Source organism: Pan paniscus, chromosome 17, assembly GCF_029289425.2.
Source record: "Pan paniscus chromosome 17, NHGRI_mPanPan1-v2.0_pri, whole genome shotgun sequence".
In the NCBI taxonomy this organism is placed as follows: Eukaryota; Metazoa; Chordata; class Mammalia; order Primates; family Hominidae; genus Pan; species Pan paniscus.
Genome location: NC_073266.2, coordinates 85043182 through 85064246, shown reverse-complemented (window position 1 = coordinate 85064246; position 21065 = coordinate 85043182). Strand labels below are relative to the sequence as shown.

The 21065-nt window shown below is 37.3% G+C and overlaps 1 protein-coding gene across 1 annotated transcript in view; it reads right to left on the bottom strand.

The window, feature by feature from the left end:
* Positions 1-21065, bottom strand: part of LOC134729224 (uncharacterized) — a 386592-nt gene that overhangs the window by 362404 nt on the left and 3123 nt on the right. The window lies entirely within an intron of this gene.

Below are 21065 nucleotides of genomic sequence, written 5' to 3'. Positions count from 1 at the left end.
AGTTTTTCCAGTGACAAATACTTGACAGCTTTCTCAGGTATGGTAAGTCACCTATTTTCTATAGTTCAAATTTCGTTTTTTTTCTTATATTTTCTTTAGTTCTTCTGCTGTTGTGGTTTTAAAACTCCCAGTTCTAAACTCCAATAAAATATCAGGTGGGAGCAAATAAGACATTTGTATTTAATCTGATACTTTACTTGGTATTCCCTGTGATAGTCTTTCAACACACAATCTAACATTATTATAAACATTCCTGTGGAAACTAGACTTCAACTTTTCCTAAAACACATTGAACTAGTCAATACCACTGTCTCCTCTTTCTTTATTGCCATTGATAAAGCTAAGTGGAATCTTTGCATATGGTGGTGTGTCAGAGTTTATTTTAAAACATTTATAATATTCTCTTGGCACTTAGAACATTTACTTATCTGACCCCTGGAAGTGAAGTCTCTAAAGAGGTTTTTCAAGAATGAAAAAATGAATTAGTGAATAAATCATGCTTAGTCAACTGCTTTCTGTCCCAAAATAATAATTTTTGATCATTTTCTTCCTTTTATCGATACATTACTTTGGCTAACTCACATTCTGTCCTTAAGAATGTGTTACTTAAATTTCTCTAGCAGCAATTATAGATGTTATCTGTTCATATCTTGTAAATGAAGAAAAGTTACTACTAATTTCAGTGTTTGCATTTACTATCTTTGTATCCTTACTCATGCACAATAATACCTATATTCAGTCCCTAAACACAATGATTAACTCAACACTTCATGTCCTAGCTTTCTAACATAACACCATTGCCACATATTGTAATTATTTCTCTTTCCTCAATAGATTGTGACTTTTTCAAGGACAGTAACCTTTCAAGGACTTACTCATTTTGCAAAATCTTGCCTCTAAATCTATTAATAACAAATTTACAATGCTGTTTAGAGCATCTTAGGCCTGTAATAAGTATTCGTTAAATCAACTCAGTCAACTGCCCTTGTGCCACCCTAACAGACATTTGCAGACTGTAGTTTTGTTTTAACTGATCTGACTAGAATACACAGTTATATAGATAGTTTCTCTAGAATACAAAAACATTTGGTCAATATGGTGAGAAAAAACAAAGTTGCCATTGTGGATGCAAAATTGCCAGTGTCTTCTTCCTTTTTGTCTCTTTTCAAAATGTAGTTCTGGTATTATAAAAATAAAAATAAACACTGCTGGGTCAATCAGATGACAATTTCTTCTTTAACCTCACACAGCAAATTGATTTGCCTTGTTCAGAATTGGATCTGCTATTTAAAAAAATCACCAGCTTCACAATGATTCTGGAATTTCATATATAGTAATAATTAGCATAACCTAACTTTATAATTCAATTCTCTATAAAGGAACAATTTTCCATAATAGATTTGCCTTTATTTTCCCTAATAACATTAAGCATGAAAGATGTCATGATAAGTGAGTTCATGGCTTTTTCCAACAGCATGCTTGCTTTGACTTAAGGAGAGATGAGATATGAGAGGGTCTGGTATAAGATTCCTTCCAAGAGTCCTTTTCTCCTTTTCTGCTCCTCTCACCCCAGTGATCTGTGATGTGCTATTTACATGATATATGTATTGATTCTCTCTAATCCCTAATAGTTGCTTAGCTAAAAGTTTACTGTTGCTATTATTCCTCAAGTTTTCTATTTTGCACAGTGTTTTTTATCCTTTATATTTTAAGGGCAGCCCTTGGAATAATATAGTTTAGAATTTTTGAATTCGATGAAAAGATTAAAATCAGTAAGTGAAACAATGATCTTTTCTTCAGGACAAAATGAGGAGTTAGCTTACATTACCCACTAAGGTCCTTTCCTCTTCTAAATTTGAGGATCAAGAATCAGCAAGAGTGCTAGGGCTTCTACATAACCCAAGTCCTGCAAGGGACTCACACATACAGGCCTGTCTTAAGAGGGGTCTTCAAACAAATTATAGCGCTTTGACCAATTAGAACCTTGCCCAATTGGCTACAGCTGACTGGCCAGCAGAATTAAAGTAAGACTTTCATTAGAGCGGTGGCTATAAGACCTCCCATACAGAATGATTCAATTAAATCCGGTGCTTGGGGGGTTTCCTATGAGCCATTACAGAAGGACTAAGTGAGTTGCTAACATTAAGAGTAACCAGTAAGTGGAGGTGAGAATTGTCCAAATATCTAATATCTAAGTACCAGATCTTCAGAGTATCTTGAACATAATTTCAGTTTTCTATGGAACTGATAAAATACTTTCTGAACTTCTGGATTTTTATATATATACTATAACTAAGGTCATAGCAATTGAGGTAATTTGAATATGTCATTTTTTAATGAAGTAAAGATTCAAATAGATATATAAAACTACTGATTTTTAAAATATCCTTATATTATGTAAATTACATAACAATACATAGAATATAAAATATTTATGGATGTTTAATTTTTATTTTTGATTAGGTAAAATATAACATTTGGATGACTCATATTTACTAAATTTAACTTTAGATGGCTTTCCTTTTGATTTCATTACCCATACCCTTTTGAAAGAAATAGCGATAGAATCCCAACCAAATAGCAGAATTACACAAAAGCACTTTTAAAAAATCAAATCTATTAATACAAAGAATCTATATAGTTGCAGAATACACAGATATCTTAGAAATAATGAGGTTTGCTTAATTTTTTTAAAAAAATATGTATGGGTATAATTTTCTTCAAGGGTTTCTGAATATTTTTTTAAATTTGTTTTAAACTCACCTAACTTTCAAATCTATTTTAATCCCACTGAAATCCAAAACTCCTGATCTCACAAGAGCAAGTGATATAATTAAATCAACAATATAACCATATCAAGGTTATTTAAGTCAGTTACATTACAGATTAGCAAGCCTTTTATATAGGAAAAAAAAGAAAATATGTATAGAAAATGGGCAAATTATTTTCCCCGTTTGCTGTTGTTTTGGTAATTTTATCATACTAAATGTTTTAAATTTTAAATAGCAATTAAATAAGCCAGAATAAAATATTTGAAGCTATGAACTATACTGAGTTTGATGCTTTAAAAATAATATGTACTTAGGAAGGAAAACCAAGTCCAAATTAAAAGCACATTGAATAATACTATTCATAGAAGTATGAAATGCAAAGATAAAGGTATCTGGAGTGAATAATGGAAATTAAGTTCATTAGATGAATGTAAAAGAAATGATTATTTGGATCTGTTTTTAAATTCCCCTAAGCATTTTTAAGTTATATATTTGAGACATTTTTAATTCACAATTTTAAATTACTTTCTAACACAGAAAGGACAGTTGAAAGGAAGAAGGATAAGAATAACAAATTTTACCTTCATTTTAAGAAGTGCTTTTTTTTTTTTTTTTTTGGTCATGAGGCACAGGAAGTCTGTAATTAATAGCATAATTCACAAGAAATGGTCCCCTGCTACTGTAAAGTTCTTGCCATGGTTAAGTGTTCTTTACTTTTCCACAAAAAATAAGAGAGGTTTTGTAAGTTGCCAAAAAGAGAACTATAAAAAGAGATACACAAAAAATAATTTCAAAATGTAGAATTCACATGCGACCTTTTGTTTCCTCTTGTGGACCTCATGATCCAGAGGCTCTCACCAGCAAGCACTGGAAGCTACCATCAGCATTGCCCAGGCATAATGTGAAACCTTAAGTTCTGGCAATGGCGTTAATGATAATTCACTGCAGGGAAAGGCGACTTCCTTTTCACAAGTAAACTTTGGTGGTCTTTGTATCTTTTTGGTTAAAACTGATATTTATATCCCTTTTGATGGTATATACAAAATCTTTAAATGACATTAAGAATAGTATTAAAAATTGATTTTAAGGGAACAATAAAAGCTAATCTACATGAGGTTGAGATCCATTTTTTAAAAGTAACTTTTTTTACTAAAGAAAAGCAGTTATTAAACCAATGTATCTTTTTAAAAAAAAAGAGTTGAATTAAATTTTTGATGTTTCAAGTCTAATGTTTAATGTGTGCCACACTTATTATCAAAGATTCCTTTTAAAATTAATACATAATATTTTATACATTTATAGGGTACATGTATTTATTACATGTATAAAAATTTAATGATTAAATCAGGGTATTTGGAGTATCCATCACCTGGAGTACATGTCACTTCTGTGAACTGAGAACATTTCAAGTCCTCTCTTCCAGTCACTTTGAAATATATAATACATCATTGCTAACTATAGTCACTGTACTCTGCTATGAACATTAGAACTTATATCTTCTATCTAATATATTTTTGTACGAATTAACCAACCTTTCTTCATGCCTGCTTCCCAACCACACACCCTCTGGTATCTATCATTCTATACCACACCACTATGAGATCAATTTTTTTAGCTCCCACGTGAATGAGAACATGTGATATTTGTCTTTCTGTGCCTGGCTTATTTCAGCTAACTCAATGACCTCCAATTCCATCTGCACTGCTGCAGATGACAGGATTTCATTCTTTTTTACAGCTGAATACTATTCCATTGTGTATGTACATGTTTTCTTTATTCACTTGTCCAATGATAAACACTTAGCTTGATTGTGAATCGTGCTGCAATAAACATGTCAATGAAGGTATGCCTTTGATATATTAATTTCTTTTCCTTTGTATAAATACTCAGTAGTGGGATTGCTAAATCATGTGGCAGTTCTATTTTAAGTTTTTTGAGAAGTCTCCATACTGTTTTCCATAGTGTTTGTACTAATTTACATCCATACCAATAGTGTATAAGAGTTTTCTTTACATCCTCACTAACATCTGTTATTTATTGTCTTATTGATAATAGTCATTCTAACTAGGGTAAGACAATATCTCATTGTCATTTGGTTTTCATTTCCTTGATGATTAGCAATGTGGAGCATTTTTCATATACCTGTTGTACATTTTTATGTCTTTTTAAGTACGTGTCTTTCCATGTCCTTTTTAATGGAGTAATTTGATTTTTTACTGATGAGTTGTTTGAGTTTCTTGTACATTCTAGATATTAGTCCCTTGTCAGATGAATAATTGGCAAATATTTTCTCTCATTCAACAGGTTTTTTTCTCATTCTGTTGCTTGTTTCCTTTGCTGTGCAGAAGCTTCTTAGTTTAATATAGTCCCATTTGTCTATTTTTGTTTTTGAGCTCTTGGGGTATTACCTATTCAACTCTATCACATTCTGTCCCTCATGGTTTTCATTAAGGACCTCACCATGATTCCTCCTCACAGGTGAAATACTCCCATCCAATTCCTGCACACTTCTGTGTGGGTGAACCTTTCACAGCCTCTAAGCTCTTTGAACACCACATTCCAATGAATTTATCCTCTACTCCATCTCTGGTCATGCTCTGGACCTTTACATCACGCAAAATTACTAATTTCTACATCCTGCTTGGGTTTTCCTGATGCTGCTCTTTTCATAGCTTATTCTTCACACAGTTGTCAGAGAACTTTTTTTGAAATAGTTCATATCTTACTGATCCCCTGCTCAAAGCACTCTAGTAACTTCCTAACACACCGAGGACACAATTTAGTATCCTTACCAAGGGACGCAGGCCATGCATTATCTGCTCCTTAGTTACTTCTCCAAAACCTCAACCCCACATCCTCCAAATGCTTTCCAGGTGCACTGGCTTCCTTGCTTTTCCTCAGTCTCACTAGGCACTTCTGTCTCCAGGCCTGTGTCTCAGCTGATGTATCGACTGAAATTCTCTTGCCTTATTCTGTCACTTCTTTTGGTCCCGGCTCAAATATCACCCAGAAGAAGGATCTCTAAATTAGCATTTCAGTGTTTCTTTTGCTTCTTAATCTGCTTTATTACCTTCCTGTTATTTGTCGCTATAAAACCTTATATTTTTGTATATGTAGGTATTGTATGTTAGCTTTGCATGAAGGTAAGCCTCCCAGGCATCAAGGGATTTAGTTCTCTGGTTCACTGGCCTATTTTTAGCACTGAGTCTGACTAGAAATTTAAAAATGTGAATGCAAGAAAAATAAGAAACAGAAAGAATCGTGATGTGATTAGGCTTTGAGTCCCCACTCAAATCTCATATTGAATTTAACCCCCATAATCTCCTCTCCATGTGTCAAGGGAGAGACCAGGTGGAGGTATATGAATCATGGTGTGGTTTCTCCCATGCTGTTCTCCTGATAGGTGAGTTCTTATCAGATCTGAAGAAGATGCCTTGTTTCCTCTTTGCCTTCTGCCATGACTGTAAGTTTCCTGAGGCCTCCCCAGCCATGCCGAACTGTGTGAGTCAATTATCCAGTCTCGGGCAGTTCTTCATAGCAGTATAAAAATGGACTAATACACTTGTTTTCTCAAAACACCTCCTCTTTCTGCAGCTTACTTGTACAGCTCTTTCTCTAGGATCATTTGCAGCTGCATCAGAAATTCATTACAGAAGCTTGCCATATTCATAGTTCCTTCTGTATACAGATAGATTCATGGAACATCATTTCAGTAGCACTGCTGCAAATACCACAGTCTCCTTGTACTGTGTCCAAGGTGAAACCTAATCTTGGATTGACTTTATAATCTGCTTTCTCCATGACTGTACCCACACAATTCATTGCTACTGCAGAAAATCAGAGAGTACAGCAAATACCACTCTTTTAAATATTTAGAGAATAGAGCTAGCAGAACTTTGTGAAAGATAAGTTATGAGATAATGGAAGCATAAAAGATTCTGGCATTCTGGCTTATGTGACTGGATGTATGTGACACTTCCCAAAATACAAGGGAATGGAAATGGATCAGGTTTAGAGTAGGAGGAATTTGCAAATTTGAGTTTGGCCATTTGAGTTTTTGGGTTGATTTTTGAGACATTCCATTGGTACTACTAAAAAGGCACTTGATTACCCAGATTTCGACATATAAATATAGAAAATTAATCTATGGATGGCTGTTAAAGACGTGGTCATATATAAGATTGTATAGTGAGAGGACAGAGTGAGAAGGGAAGACAGTCCAGGAGCCTTAAGGCTCTTTGAGGGTCCAATAGGTAAGGACTGCAAAGGAGGTAGAGGTGAAAATTAGGAAAGTTACTGTTCAGAGGCCAATGTAAATGACAGTTTCAAAGACGTACAGTGAACAACAATATCATATGCTGATGAGAGGTCAAGTAAGATGAGAATTGGAATAGTCCTATTGAATTCAATGACATAGATGTCATTGATGTCCTCAGAAGAAGCCCTTTCAGGAAACGGTGAGGGGAGACACCAGAATGCTTTGGGTTTAAAAGATAGTGAGAAGGGATAAAATCTGGAGATTGAGTGCGGTGCAGAGATGAGAAGATAATTTCTAGGATCCAAATCAGAGGTGGATTTATTGACTTTAGGTAAAAAGAGAGATACCTCCCATATTGTAATCCGAGAAGAAAAGAAGCTTTGTGCAGATGTAGGTAGACTTGCAGGTTTGATAGCTGGACAATGAGGGAATTCCTGTCTATTGATTTTAGTTTTCAAGGAAAAAGAACAATTTCTCCTCTAGAGATTAAGTAGAAACATGTCTGAATGTGCTAGTGGGGTCCTGGTTTTTAAGAGAATGTAAAGGGCATTTACTAGTCACGGGGAGTGTAACATCAGTTTAGGAGAGGTTCATGGAAGGACTACAGTGCAGAGTTGACAGCCCATTTCTCCAACTAGGTCCCATCCATCCATCTTCACTGCCATCAATCTGATTCAAGCAGATTGTAGTTCTTGCCAGAACTACAGCAATAGACTAGTCTCTTTGGAAGTGCCTTGGTAATTTATTCTACTTAGTAAAGACAGAGAGATATGTGCAAAACACAAATCTGATATTCATGTTAATTTATATTTAAAATCCTTAACAGCTTCTTACTGTTAAGACAAAGACCAAAATCTTTAACATATATAACATGATTATAAAATGTATCATCCAAACCAAGAGACGTTTGAGACTGGCAGGAAGCACTACCAATACTTAAGATGGGAAAGCTATTGTAACCCCATACTACCCTGGGCAAAATGAGATTGATTATAAACCTATGTATTAGATCTTACTCGGTTAAATATCTTAAGTCTTCCATCATGTCACATTATCCTAAGCTGCTTCCATCCAGATACAATGGGAAAGCTAATACAACCCCATACTATATAAACCTATGTATTAGCTCTTACATGGTTGAACATCTTTTGTCTTCCATCACATCACATTATCCTAACCTTCCTTCTATCTAGATAACCAATTATTTTTGTTTTTCTTCTGAGCCTGCCTCCCTCCCACTACAGGCATTTGCCCTTCCTATTCCATCCACATGAACTTATACTTCTCCCCACCCCTTGCTGGGAAAACACACCATGGGTTTGATTTTTAAAAACCAAAAGTGTCTCCAGTATAATAGTTGCACTGTAGGAACCATTGGTGGTCAAGGCCTGGACTACCACACTAGGTATCCCAACCCATAGAAAGAGAAATTTCCATCAACATGTAAGTATAACCAAGGCTCTCTCCCATATTTTCCTTGTGTCCAGTAGGGAAGATGGCACCCCATGACTCTCAGGAAGCAATAGTGTCTTTCCACAAACTCACTGACAGTGGGAGAAATGGACCTTGTGATTATAAGCTAGTAAATATCAAAATAATTATTTTATAGAATTTCTGATAACATATATTGAAAGAGGCCACGATATTTGTCCAGCAAAATATTCACATTTATAAAAAAGGCTATTAATGAGACAGGGGATTAAAATATTTAAGATGTTTAAAAGGATAACATTATTTGCCTGAGGTAGCAAAACATTGAGAATCTCTTTGTAAGTTGAAATTGCTTAACTTTTAGAAAATATGATATAAAGTTCAATGGATTATGGAAGGTCTGAGTTTTTTCAACCCCTTCCCACAGTTTAGCTCAAGGACCAATTGCCACTTTCTCCAACAAGCCTTCTCTAACTATTCCTCCACGTTTCCTGTCTACCATAAAGTAGTATAATTTTTTTTCACTTTAGCACAGCTTTTATTTATATATATATATATTAGTGTCAATATGTCAATGGAACTTTTTCCTGCACTACACCATGAACTCAATGAGAGCTGCAACCCTGTTCTTCTTTTTACTATTGTATACCCATTGCTAACCACTGAGATTGGCACATACTAGGAACTGTAATAAAATCTGCTGAATAAATGAATGAATAAACATAAAAATATGTTTAACTACATATTCTTCCATAATGTTTTATTACATGGATGATTTTTAATTTATTTATTTTCAGACAGAATCTCGCTCCGTCGCCCAGGCTGGAGTGCAGTGGCATGATCTCAGCTCACTGCAACCTCCACTTCCCAGGTTCAAGTGATTCTCCTTCCTCAACCTCCCAAGTAGCTGGGATTACAGGCACACGCCACCACACCCAGATAGTTTTTGTATTTTTAATAGAGACAACGTTTCACCACATTGCTCAGGTGGGCCTCAAATGCCTTACCTCGTATGATCTGCCCTCCTTGGCCTCCTAAAATGTGATTACAGGTGTGAGCCACTACACCCAGCCTGGTTTTATATAGTGATAATCGATTATGTTATTCTAGAATTTACCTAATGATCACATAGGAAATTAATGAAAAGAAGTGACCTTTGTTTTCTTCAACCATGACTTTTTAATATCAAAAAATAATGAAACCGTAACGACCAAAATAAATAAAAAATAAACTGAACATTTTTTCTTCTCTCCAATCAGCACTACCTGAACCCTAATCTGGAAGAAAATATCCTTGCCAACTCTTTTTTGAGAGAATAGTGCCCATCATGCTGCGGTGGCTTAACATATGTGTGCTGGACTGAATGTCTTGCTTCTGAGGAACAGAGTAATGTGGAAGTAAAAGGTTGTGACTTCTGAGACAAGGCCAGCGAAGGAATGTAGCTTCCTCCTCGCTCTCTCTCACGAAAGGCTAATTCTGGAGAACTTCAGGGGTCATACCGTGAGGACAGTCAAGCCGCCTTAGGGAGTGGTCCATGTGAAGAAGAACAGAGGCTTCATGCCAGCAGCCACTGGTTGAACCCTATAGAAAGCAGTTGCTTCAACCCCACTCAAGACCTAAGAAAACTGTAGGCCTGGCAAGCTGTGATATAGTTTTTAAAATGCTATCTGAACCATTTTGAGACCCTAGCTAGTGTCCAGTCAGTTGTTCTTGAGAGAGTAAGTCCAAATCCCAAACAATTCCCTTCTTGGGCTCTCACGATCTGTGCCACTATACCTCAACCCTAATCACTCAGGGCCAAGTACCAGGAAACCACTATACCCCAACCCTAATCACTCAGGGCCAAGTACCAGGAAATCAGGAACAGTCCCTCTGACCAGAGCCCATTGAACATACTCAAGCCGGCTGATCACAAGCCTGCTTACCCTGCCTGGCCTGCTCCTTCCTCCAGAAAGAACAATAAGGACTTCTGCCCACCAATCCCCTTTCTCCCTCTGCCTCATGACCAATGCCCAGTGCTTTCTGTGAACAGCACTGCATGGCCTGCTATTTCTCCCCAGTGAGCTGTGAGTATAGCAGAACTGTAGGACTCCCTCCAGTTTCTCCCTCTGTCTTTCTAAATTATTATTATTATTTAGAGATTGTCTCACTCTGTTGCCCAGGCTGGAGTACAGTGGCCTGATCATAGCTAACAGTAGCCTCTAACTTTTGGGCTCAAGGGATCTCCCCACCTCAGCTTCCTCAGCAGCTGGGGCTACAGGTGCACACTACCATGACCAGATAATGTTTTAAAAATATTTCTTATGGATGAGGTTTCACGATGTTGCACAGGCTGGTCTTGAACTCCTGGGTTCATGCAATCCTCCCACCTCAGCCTCACAAAGTGTTCACACCTGATCCATCATGCTCAGCTGTTTCTCTTTTTCGATCTACATCTGGCCTCATCATATCCCACACAAGGTAATATGGTTAAAATACAGACATCTTGGCTATAACCCTCTGAGCGACCCAGACCAGAACCATTCAGTTAATTAAGCTGCTTTGATTGATAATGATTAGAAATTGTGTGAAAAAATAAACTTCTGTTTCTTTTCAGCTAGCAAGTTTGGTGACAATTTGTTATGCAGCAATAGATGACTAATATCCAAAATAACATTCTTCAAAATTGGCCTGAAAGCTAATTTTCTCCTCTCTCTATCCTTCTTTGTCTCTTATATATAATACATATGTGAAGTATGTATCAAATTTCACAAGTATCATATATACATATATTTGCTAGGCAGACAAGTATATCTGGCAGGATAATTATGCCTGTAATTCACAGGAAATTGTAAAAATTATATCTTTGAAAATGATTCCTCTATACATGTGCTTCATAGATTTTTATATAATTAAAACATTTGACCTTAATTTGATTCCACCACTATTCAATTCAGTGAGTTAACTGAGTGGAAAGTATGTGCCTAAAATTCTGGCTGGAACTGATGGGAAGACAAAAGTAGGACAGTGCCCAATTTCTGTCTCCAAGGACAGAATGGTTTAATTAGCTCATTCTTAATATTGTATTGGTAAACCTGATAAAAATGCAAATTTTTATGCCCCGATCAAAACTCTATTTCAGAAAGGATCTGTAATGGATATATAGATATTCGGCTTTTAAAAATGCTCCCAGAAAAATTTTGGGTCCTAGAAAGTTCTTTGAAAAACTGCTCTAATATAAGCTGCATATAGAATTGTTACTTTATGAGGGTTTTTTTTTTTTTTTTTTTTTTTTTTGGAGACAGAGTCTTGCTCAGTCGCCCAGGCTGGAGTGCAGTGGCGCGATCTCGGCTCACTGCAACCTCTGCCTCCCAGGTTCACGCAATTCTCCTGCCTCAGCCTCCTGAGTAGCTGGGACTACAGGCGCCCGCCACTACGCCCGGCTAATTTTTTTGTATTTTTAGTAGAGACGGGGTTTCACTGTGTTAGCCAGAATGGTCTCAATCTCCTGACCTCGTGATCCACCCATCTCGGCCTCCCAAAGTGCTGGGATTACAGGTGTGAGCCACCCACCGTGCCCAGCCACTTTATGAGTTGTTTTTTTTTTTTTTTTTTTTTTAAGATCTAAAGAAGCAACTTAATATATCACTGAATATGCTTAAAAACAAATAGCATCATCTACAATGTAGCGGCACGGCTGCAGATAGGTAGTAAAGAAACCCGTGTTCTGGTCCAGCAGGCCTTCTTTCTCTCTCACACATCGAGCTCAGATTCTTCACCAGTACAATGAAGGAACTGCACTGCATGTTTCCTTCAAATATTCTCAGTCTTTAAAATTAGACAAGTTCAGAAAGCAAGTTGGTAGACACTGGAATACTATTTTTGTCACACTATCTTAAGTTATGATATTTTCGATTCCAAATTCCTCTTTCTCAGTTCTATAGTACACAAAATTGAGTTAATCACGTGTCATTCACATGATTGTTAAAAAGACTAAATGAAATAAAGTATGTAAAATTGCTTTTAAAGTGCAACAACCCTTAAAGCTCTGTAATGAGAAACGTACCTGCCTCTTCTCATTTAAGCTTCTCAACTACTCTATACAGTTAGTTATATTGTAAATCCATTTTACAGAGGAGGACACCTATATTCAGAAAAGGTAAGTAACTGGCCCAATACCTCCCAGAAACTTACAATATAATCTCAAAGCTTGGATTCAAACTCAGGATCATCTCACCACAAAATCCAGCATGTAACCATAAACCTATGAGAATTGACCAGAAGTAAGCCCAGGACAACACACAGTAGGTAACTCAGAGTAAAGCCATTACAGTGAGGGAACCATCCTTTATCCTTCGACTTCAGTATTTCCTTAGCTTCTCTGCTGATACTAACCACTTGATGTACCTGCCAAGAACATCAAATTCTGGACTTGATCCCAGGCCAAGCAGTCCGCATTTCCAGCTCAGGAACTATTAAGATTTTGTGATTTTTAGCATCAGGACTTTGGAAAACATGGTTCTGTTCACTTCTTTTCTATGTATTATTTTTAAAACGGTTACCAAAGAGGATGACTTTCATCTTGCATTTTGAGTTTGACTGAATCCTATGACAAAAAGCTCTGGCCCACAGTGACGCATATACCAACAGTATGCCTTGTTCTTTCATACTGATCTTTTTCAGTGGCCTGCTTTGCAGCCAGCTGCAGGAAAATGGCTCAGTCTCATCCCCAAGGGCTCCTGGAGAAATAGCCAAACTACTACATTCTTTGTTTTTGAATTTCCTCATTGTCTATAGGAAGTCTCTGGCTAGCTGTGCTGGAAACTCTGGAAGCAGGTCAGCAAGAGAGGTTCCAGCATTCCTTTCTGCAGTAGTCAGCCAGCTTGCTTTGTGCCTGGCTGGACTCCAGGTATTAGAACAGAAGGAGTGAACCTCTGAAAAAATGCAAACATCCTAGGGATTTCTTACAACATTTGAGTTTCTACCTATTTTCCCAGCTTCTGAGTCATTAACAATCTTCCATCCTCATCAAATTAGATGTGCTCTTGAAAATAATGGAATCAGTATATAGATGAACCTTCAAAGCCATTTAAATATGATGAAGTAATGATTAAAATACAGAAAAAATGAAGTAATAATTCATGCCTTTTGTGCCTTTTCTATCCACAGATTATAAGCTCCATTTGGCGAAGAATATTTTTTCCCCTTGGGGTTTTTCAGCGTCTTCCACAGTGCGTTATTTAGCACTCAGTGAATATTTATTGAATTAAGGAAATAAAACTTAATACACAACTGCAGGAATAAATAAGATTGCTTGAATACATGACCAGTCCTTGACTGTTCCAGACTGAGAGGAGTTATAGTAGTAGATAACTTAAAAGAAAGGATAGTACTTTTTTTTCCCAGCATTAAAATGGAAAGTTGAATTCCTGGGGTGCTGAACTAGCATATGCAAAATCAGGAAATTTATTTTCATGCATCCAGCTCACAATCAGAAGTCAAAACCTTGCCGTTTATGATTTGAATCCATTTTATTTGGCATTCACATAGTTTTCAAAACAAGTTAAGCCATTAGAAAAATCAGATAATTTCCCATACGAGTTCAGATTTCTGGCTTTCTTTGCAAAATCAGATTATCTCGTGACATGGGTCCTTACGTTCCACATGACAACAAGCACCTGGCTGGCTTCACCCACATAAATTACCTACCTCCCATCTCTATCAAACTTTACTTCTTTGAATCTGAAACAAAATTATGTTCTATTTTAAGTAGCTAGCCAATTATTATTATTATTATTTTCATTATTATTATTATTTTAATTGACAGGTAAGGCCAGGCACAGTGGTTCACGAGTGTACCAGTGATTCTGAGTATCAGTGTATCAGTGATTCTGAGTGTAATCTCAGAACTTTGGGAGGCTGAGGCAGGCAGATTACCTGAGGTCAGGAGTTTGAGACCAGCCTGGCCAACATGGCAAAACCCTGTCTCTATTAAAAATACAAAAATTAGCCAAGTGTGGTGGCACATACCTATAGTCCCAGCTACTGGGGAGGCTGAGGCAGAGAATCACTTGAACCTGGGAGGCAGAGGTTGCAGTGAGCTGAGATCGTGTCATTGCTCTCCAGCCTGGGCAACAGTGTGAGACTTTGTCTCAAAAAAAAAAAAAAATTAGAAAAATAAAATAAAATAAATTGACAGGTGAAATTGTAAGTATTTATCATGTAAAATATCATGTTTTGAAGTATATGTAGATTACAGTTTGACTAAATCTAATTAACCTATGCATCACTTATAGTTATTATTTTTGTGATGATATCAGTATGTCAAAGAGACACTGATATATATCTCTGCGCTGCTATGTTAATTACAGCTCTATTCACAATAGCCAAGCTATGGAATCAACCTAAGTGTCCATCAATAGATGAGTGGATAAAGAAAATGCGGTACATATACACACTGGAATATTATTTAGCCATTTGCAACAATATCTATGAACTTGGAGGACATTATGTTAAGTGAAATAAGCCAGGCACAGAAAGACAACTACTGCATGAACTCACTCACATGTGGATTTTTTACAAATTGATCTCATAAAACTAGAGTGTGGTGGTTATCAGGGGCTCAGTTATTGGTGGGGGCAGCAGGTTTAGGGCGATGTTGGTAGCTGGCAATATTTTAAAAGGTTATCTAATGGTGATTTGTTAATTTTGCAGGATCATAATGGAATTTAAAAATACAGGCTTCTTATATTTCCTTCCTCACTCTACCTTCAAGTAGGGTTTTGGATCTCATATCTCGTACTTTTAACAAGTAATTCTAGGTGATTCTTCTAATTAGGTAAATTTAATACATTCTACAAAAGGAATAATTTTCAGGGGATAAGAAAGAGGAGTCAGCCTGTTCACATAAAGCGTGGGCATTTTTGAACCTTTCCTCCCCCTCAATCTTTCACTATCCCACCATACCTCAACCTCCAACACCTCAACTACTCACCACCAAATACACTGCTTTTATGTGCTTCCCTGGGGGTGCATGGCTCTCTGGTTTGTGTCATTTTATAATAGATACTTTTAAGGTATAAGCCAGCTCTCTCTTCCTGAGATGATTGATATCCTACACCCACGAATGTCAGCCCCTGTAGCAATATTTGAACTATATGACCCTGAACTGATTTCCATTGCTGCTGGAGTCATGATGAAACTCTGACTCTGCTAGGAAATCATCTTTTCCGAGAATTTGGATTTGAGGTTCAAAAAGGACAATTGATTTCTGCCCGATGGTAGAGTCAAAGCGATATAAACTTGTGCTGAAGGATAGCCATGTTGAGTTGTATCACCATGAAGGAGAAGGTGAAATTGATTCTCAGAAAAAGAGAAGGAAGTAAATGCTCAGGAGCAGAGGGAGAAGTCTCCCTGCCTCACATGGATGGAAAAAGGAAACTTTTAGTGGCTTTCCAGCAAGGAAGCCTACTGAGGAAATATGATACTGGCTAGATCTGAGTAAGATACAGGTGCTGATGGCGGGTTAGTGGCCAACACTCTACAGAGGAACCTGTCACTTCTGCTCTACAGCTAAACTCTCACTGTTTTCTGGGCAACAAACTCTTCTGCTAACTGCCATTTAATCAACTTGCCCCCAAAAATACAACTTTCATTGTTTCTAGGTTGTATTCATTTTTTTCTCTTTTCTGTTTTATAAATCTTATTTGCCTTTATTGCTTGACTCTAATATCTCACTTCCTCACATGTGAATAAATAATTTAAAGGCAAGACTATTAAACTATCTGCAAAATAGCTACATACATGTTTCTGAGTTATTCTGCAACACCAGTTCCTAACCCTAATCAGTCCTTATGCTTCTGCCAGCCTGAGAATGTTTCTGTTATGTAGCCAAACAAACCCTCAGGCACAGGTGTGTGTGGCAAGGAGAAAAGAATGAGAATTATGTTCGAACAGTGACTCTCAAAATTTGTTAGGCACTTGAACATTTTAAGGTACAGAATACCAGGTTACACACTGAGATTCTTAATCCATAAGGCTGAAACAGATTTGATAATTGACATTTTTAATAGCACCATGAACTTTCTGATACTGGTAGTCTAAGAACTGTAATTTGAAAAACACTGTTCCAGTGGAAATAAATCTGATAGTAAAGGTAATTGGGGTGTATGATATGTACGGGGGTTGTGGGTAAAATGACATTCTCTTATTAACATCAGAAGGGCATTTCTGATAACCCCAAAAAAAAATCATTCCAAATATTATTTGGTAGTAATTAGTTTACTGCCAATTATGCCTGCAGGCATAGCTCAAGTTTTTATAAGAGTTGAGACAGCTAGGTTTAGAAGTATTTTAGGTCAAATGAAGAAAAATGGAGCCAGTACCTGGTAAACAACAAAAAGTCATCTGTGAATAAATTAGAGAAAGCTAGTGTCTTAGTCTGTCCTTGCTGCTATAATGAAATACCACAGATAAAGTAATTTATACATAGCAGAAATTTATTTCTCAGAGTTCTCAAGGCAGGAAATTCCAGGATCAAGGTGCCAGCAGATTCTGCGTCTGGGGAGGGCTTACTCTCTGCTTCCAAGATGATATCTCTTGCTGAATCCTCACATAATGGAAGAGGCAATAAAGAAATGAACACTGTGTCCTCATGTGGAGAAAGAGATGGAAGGTGCTATGGTCTCAACGTGTTCCCCCAAATCCAAGTGTTGGAAACGTAATCCCCAATGCAACAGTGTTAGGAGGTGTGGCCAAATGAGAAACCTGTTTAGTTCATGAAGAATGGATTAATGCTCTATAAAAAGGGCTGGTGGGAGTGGATTCTCTCTTTCTCCGCCTTTTCTGCCATGTGAAGATATAATGTCCTTCATCTCTGGAGGCTGCAGCTTTCAGGTGCCATCTTTGCAGCAGAGAAACTGGGCCCTAATCTGCCAGCACCTTGACCTTGGACTTCCTAGCCTCCAAAACTGTGAGGAAATAAATTTCCATTCATTATAAATTACCCAGGGTCAGGTATTCTGTTATATAAGCACAACATGGACTGAGACCAAAAGGCCAAAAGGAGACGAGGGCACCTTTTTTATAAGGCACCTCTTTTATAAGGCACTAATGTCATTCATGAGAAGAGGACTTCCCAAACGGCTCCACCTCTTAATACTACCAATTTGGTTCCAACATGTAAATTTTGGAGGGACACATACATTTTAGCCATAACGGCTGGCTCTAGAACAAACCGCAAATAGGTAATTGGCAAGTCAGGGGGACAATTTAGGAATTGATTTGAACTACCAACAATTTGCACATAATCAATTTTTAGAGTCAGTGGGATGCGTCAGAGTTTCTCATTCTCAGCACTACTGACTTTCTGGCCTGCATAATTCTTTGACTTGTGAGGCAGGAGGAGAGGAGAAGTTGTCCTGTTCATTGCAGGATATTTAGTAGCATCCTGACCTCTATTCACTAGATTCCAGCAGTCCCTCCCACTAACCGAGACCAACATTGAAATTTCTCCAGACATTGCCAAATGTCCTGTTGAGAAACACTGGTGTAAGGATACCAGGCCAGGGGAAAGGGAGGGTGGAAGAGCCCTGGAGAAACCATCTTATGATCCCTTTGCAAGTTTTACTTTGTTTAAATTTTTCTTTCATATCAAAAGGTAAACTGTATGTAAGCAAATATGGTAGCAATAAAGCTTCTCATTTATGAATTCAAGGCTTTAGTAGACTTATGGGGAAACTTTTTCCCCCAGAATTTGGCTTTGGTATTTTTAAGTTTTAATAAATCTAGTTACTGTCATACTGACTCTTGTGCAGCTGGATAAACAAACTCAAGAAACACTCTCAGCCACATCTTCATTAGCAACTCTGCAGGCAAAATCCCTGTCATTTTGAGATGTTTTGTATTCAAAGCAATTGCGGAAAAAAAAAAAAGTATTTCCAGACTCTACTGCCTGCTTTAAATTTGTGGTTTTGTCTTTATTATTGGTGTGGCCTATTACTGCTGGCCAACTGGGCAATAAAATTTGCAGCTTAAGTTTGGTGTCTGTTTCTAAACAGTTACAGATGCTATATCCCTAACCTCTGGGGCAGACACTAGTTCTAATACTGCTAGTGGATCAATATAATATACATCTGGCCCTGGTAAGTGGTTCGAGAAATCTGCATCTGAGCTTTCACGGCCAAAGCTGTAGCAAAGATGGGTTATGCTATGAGAAGAATAACAAAGCCGTCTCCATATTCAAATGGCTATGCTGCGTGAAAGCCCAGGTATTGGAGACCTGTGCATAGGAGTTGCTGAATGCACAGCAACTAGCTCTTGAATGTCTTGGCCCCATTTATTTAAAAACCACCAGAATAACAGATCATGGACAAATGTGATTTTAGATCAGGGACTTTATGTAGTGTCTAGGCTTGTTTTATGGCTTGTACTTTATCGTTCTCAGGCTCAGAGCTTGAATTTGCCTATCTTAACATATACAATTAATGCAGAAATCCTCTTGAAAATGTTGTATGACTTTCCAGTCTCATGTTTCACTTGAATTAAGTCACCTCAAGGCATAGCTCCAATTATGGGTTGTGTGGTAAGAGGCTTCTCAGCACAGTCAGGAGAAAGAGTGTGTGACTCTGCTTAGAATGTCGCAACCCACTTTAGACCTTTATGACTTTTTCTCTTCTGTCATAAAATAGGGGCGATAATTCATGTTAAACATTCACCAAACATTTTTCAAAAAGTGCCAGGCTCTGGGATAGATGTTGAGAAATAAAATTTTAAAAGAAAAATAAAAGAGAGAGAGAGGAAGGAAGAAAGGAAGGAAAGGAGCACGAGAAAGGCTTCTGTTCTGGAGAATCTGTTCTAGAAAGCATTGCTTCTGTTGTAAGATAGGTGGTTGTGGGTAGGTTGAAAGATAGGCAAATAAAGAAAACAGATTTTCATAAGTACTTTGAAATCACGGAGTAAAATCTCATGTAGATTTAAGATCATTTTATATAGAGAGAAATCCCCAGAGCAATAGACTGCACCGTTCTTCACTTACATTAAAATAAGATACTGCTCCAGGATTCTGAATTTAGCAGCTGTTGGTACATGTGTCTCTTGCCACACTCATAAAAGTTTTTAATGTACAATAACATAGCATATAGCTCATCCCTTCTAAGGTCGGATGCATTATTTATAATTAACTAACTTTGTACCATCTTCATGTGTGGAAGGAGCAATAATTGGAGCTATCCATTTTTAGTTCACAGGAAACAAGACTCTCTTCATTTTTAATAGTGCCATTTACCTACCACCCTTTCTGCCAATGATTTGAATTGTTCAGTTGTGGCTCTTGTTTTATTTTAATGCATTCACATTTTACCACTATGAAAAGATGTCTGTTCAAAATGAATTAGTCTGAAAGCCCATCTGAGAATGCTGGGAGGCTAGCTGCATCCCCACTGCTTCAGCACAGATGCATGGGGCAGAGCTGAAAGGCCACAATGTCGGTACCTGAATTCATTCTTCTCTAAAGTGAAAATGATCATATTGATATTTCAAAATCTGAAAACAACATTGGAAGAATATTTGCCTGGCAGATGTTCGCGCATTAATTCTCTCTGACTCACCTTGCCCTCGCATCATAAGACACTTTGAATCCATAGAAATAACCCTGCCCACACACTTTGTTCTGAGAAATGTTCTGTACATCTAGTAGCTGTGTTTACTAACCCTAAATTCTAGGCTCCCCTCTGCAAACAGATAGGAATCTCTGGAGTCAGCTCCCCGTTTCCCCCAACTCTACTCTCTCATAAATGAGGTTGGAGGCCATGGGTCCTCTTCCTCTATCAGGGGCCATGTAGAGGCACAATCCAGATTTTACAGGAAGTTGTGTCAGAAGAGGATCCTTGTTTGGGAATAAACCTCAGTGGAGGAGACGAGGCTCTGTATCAGCCCAATTGTTCGAGGTTCAACTCATTTCAAAAGCAGATATAGTACTTACAAAGGGGACTTGAGTGCTACTCATGACTTGAAGGAGTTTTGAATAGGGTACAGGAGTCAACCAGTTGAAATAGAAAACAGAAAATAAACAACCTAAACGGCCGAATATAGGTACAAATGATATAGTTCTGGAGTAATACATTCTGGCTAGGGAAACTTAGGAGTTATTTACAGAAGAATGTAAGCATCTGAGTTGAGACCAGGATGATCAGATAATTTCAACAGTCAGAAGAATTTTAACTAGTAAGTGGGGTGGTTGGGTAAAGGACACTGTGAGGGAAAGAATGGAATAAGCATAGTTACTGAAGCACCCAAGCAAAAGCAAGTGTGGCTATTTGGACTGGGCGAGGGTTACTACGGGGCCAAAACAGAAGAGTGATGAGGAGTTAGAGGCCACATTTCACCTCAAAGTTAAATGATTTGAAATTTATTCTGCTAGCAGTCGTCTACTGTTTGATTTTCAGCAGTAAATGATCTAAGCAAGACATTTATTTTTAAAATGTTAAAATCTATCTTATTAAATATTACCAAAATAGTATGGGAAATGAAGAGACTGAATGTGTTACTAATCCCCAACTGAGAATGGAATTGTTCATTTGTGAAGCTTGATATTTCCCTGTATTTTTATTACTACTAAGCTATTATTT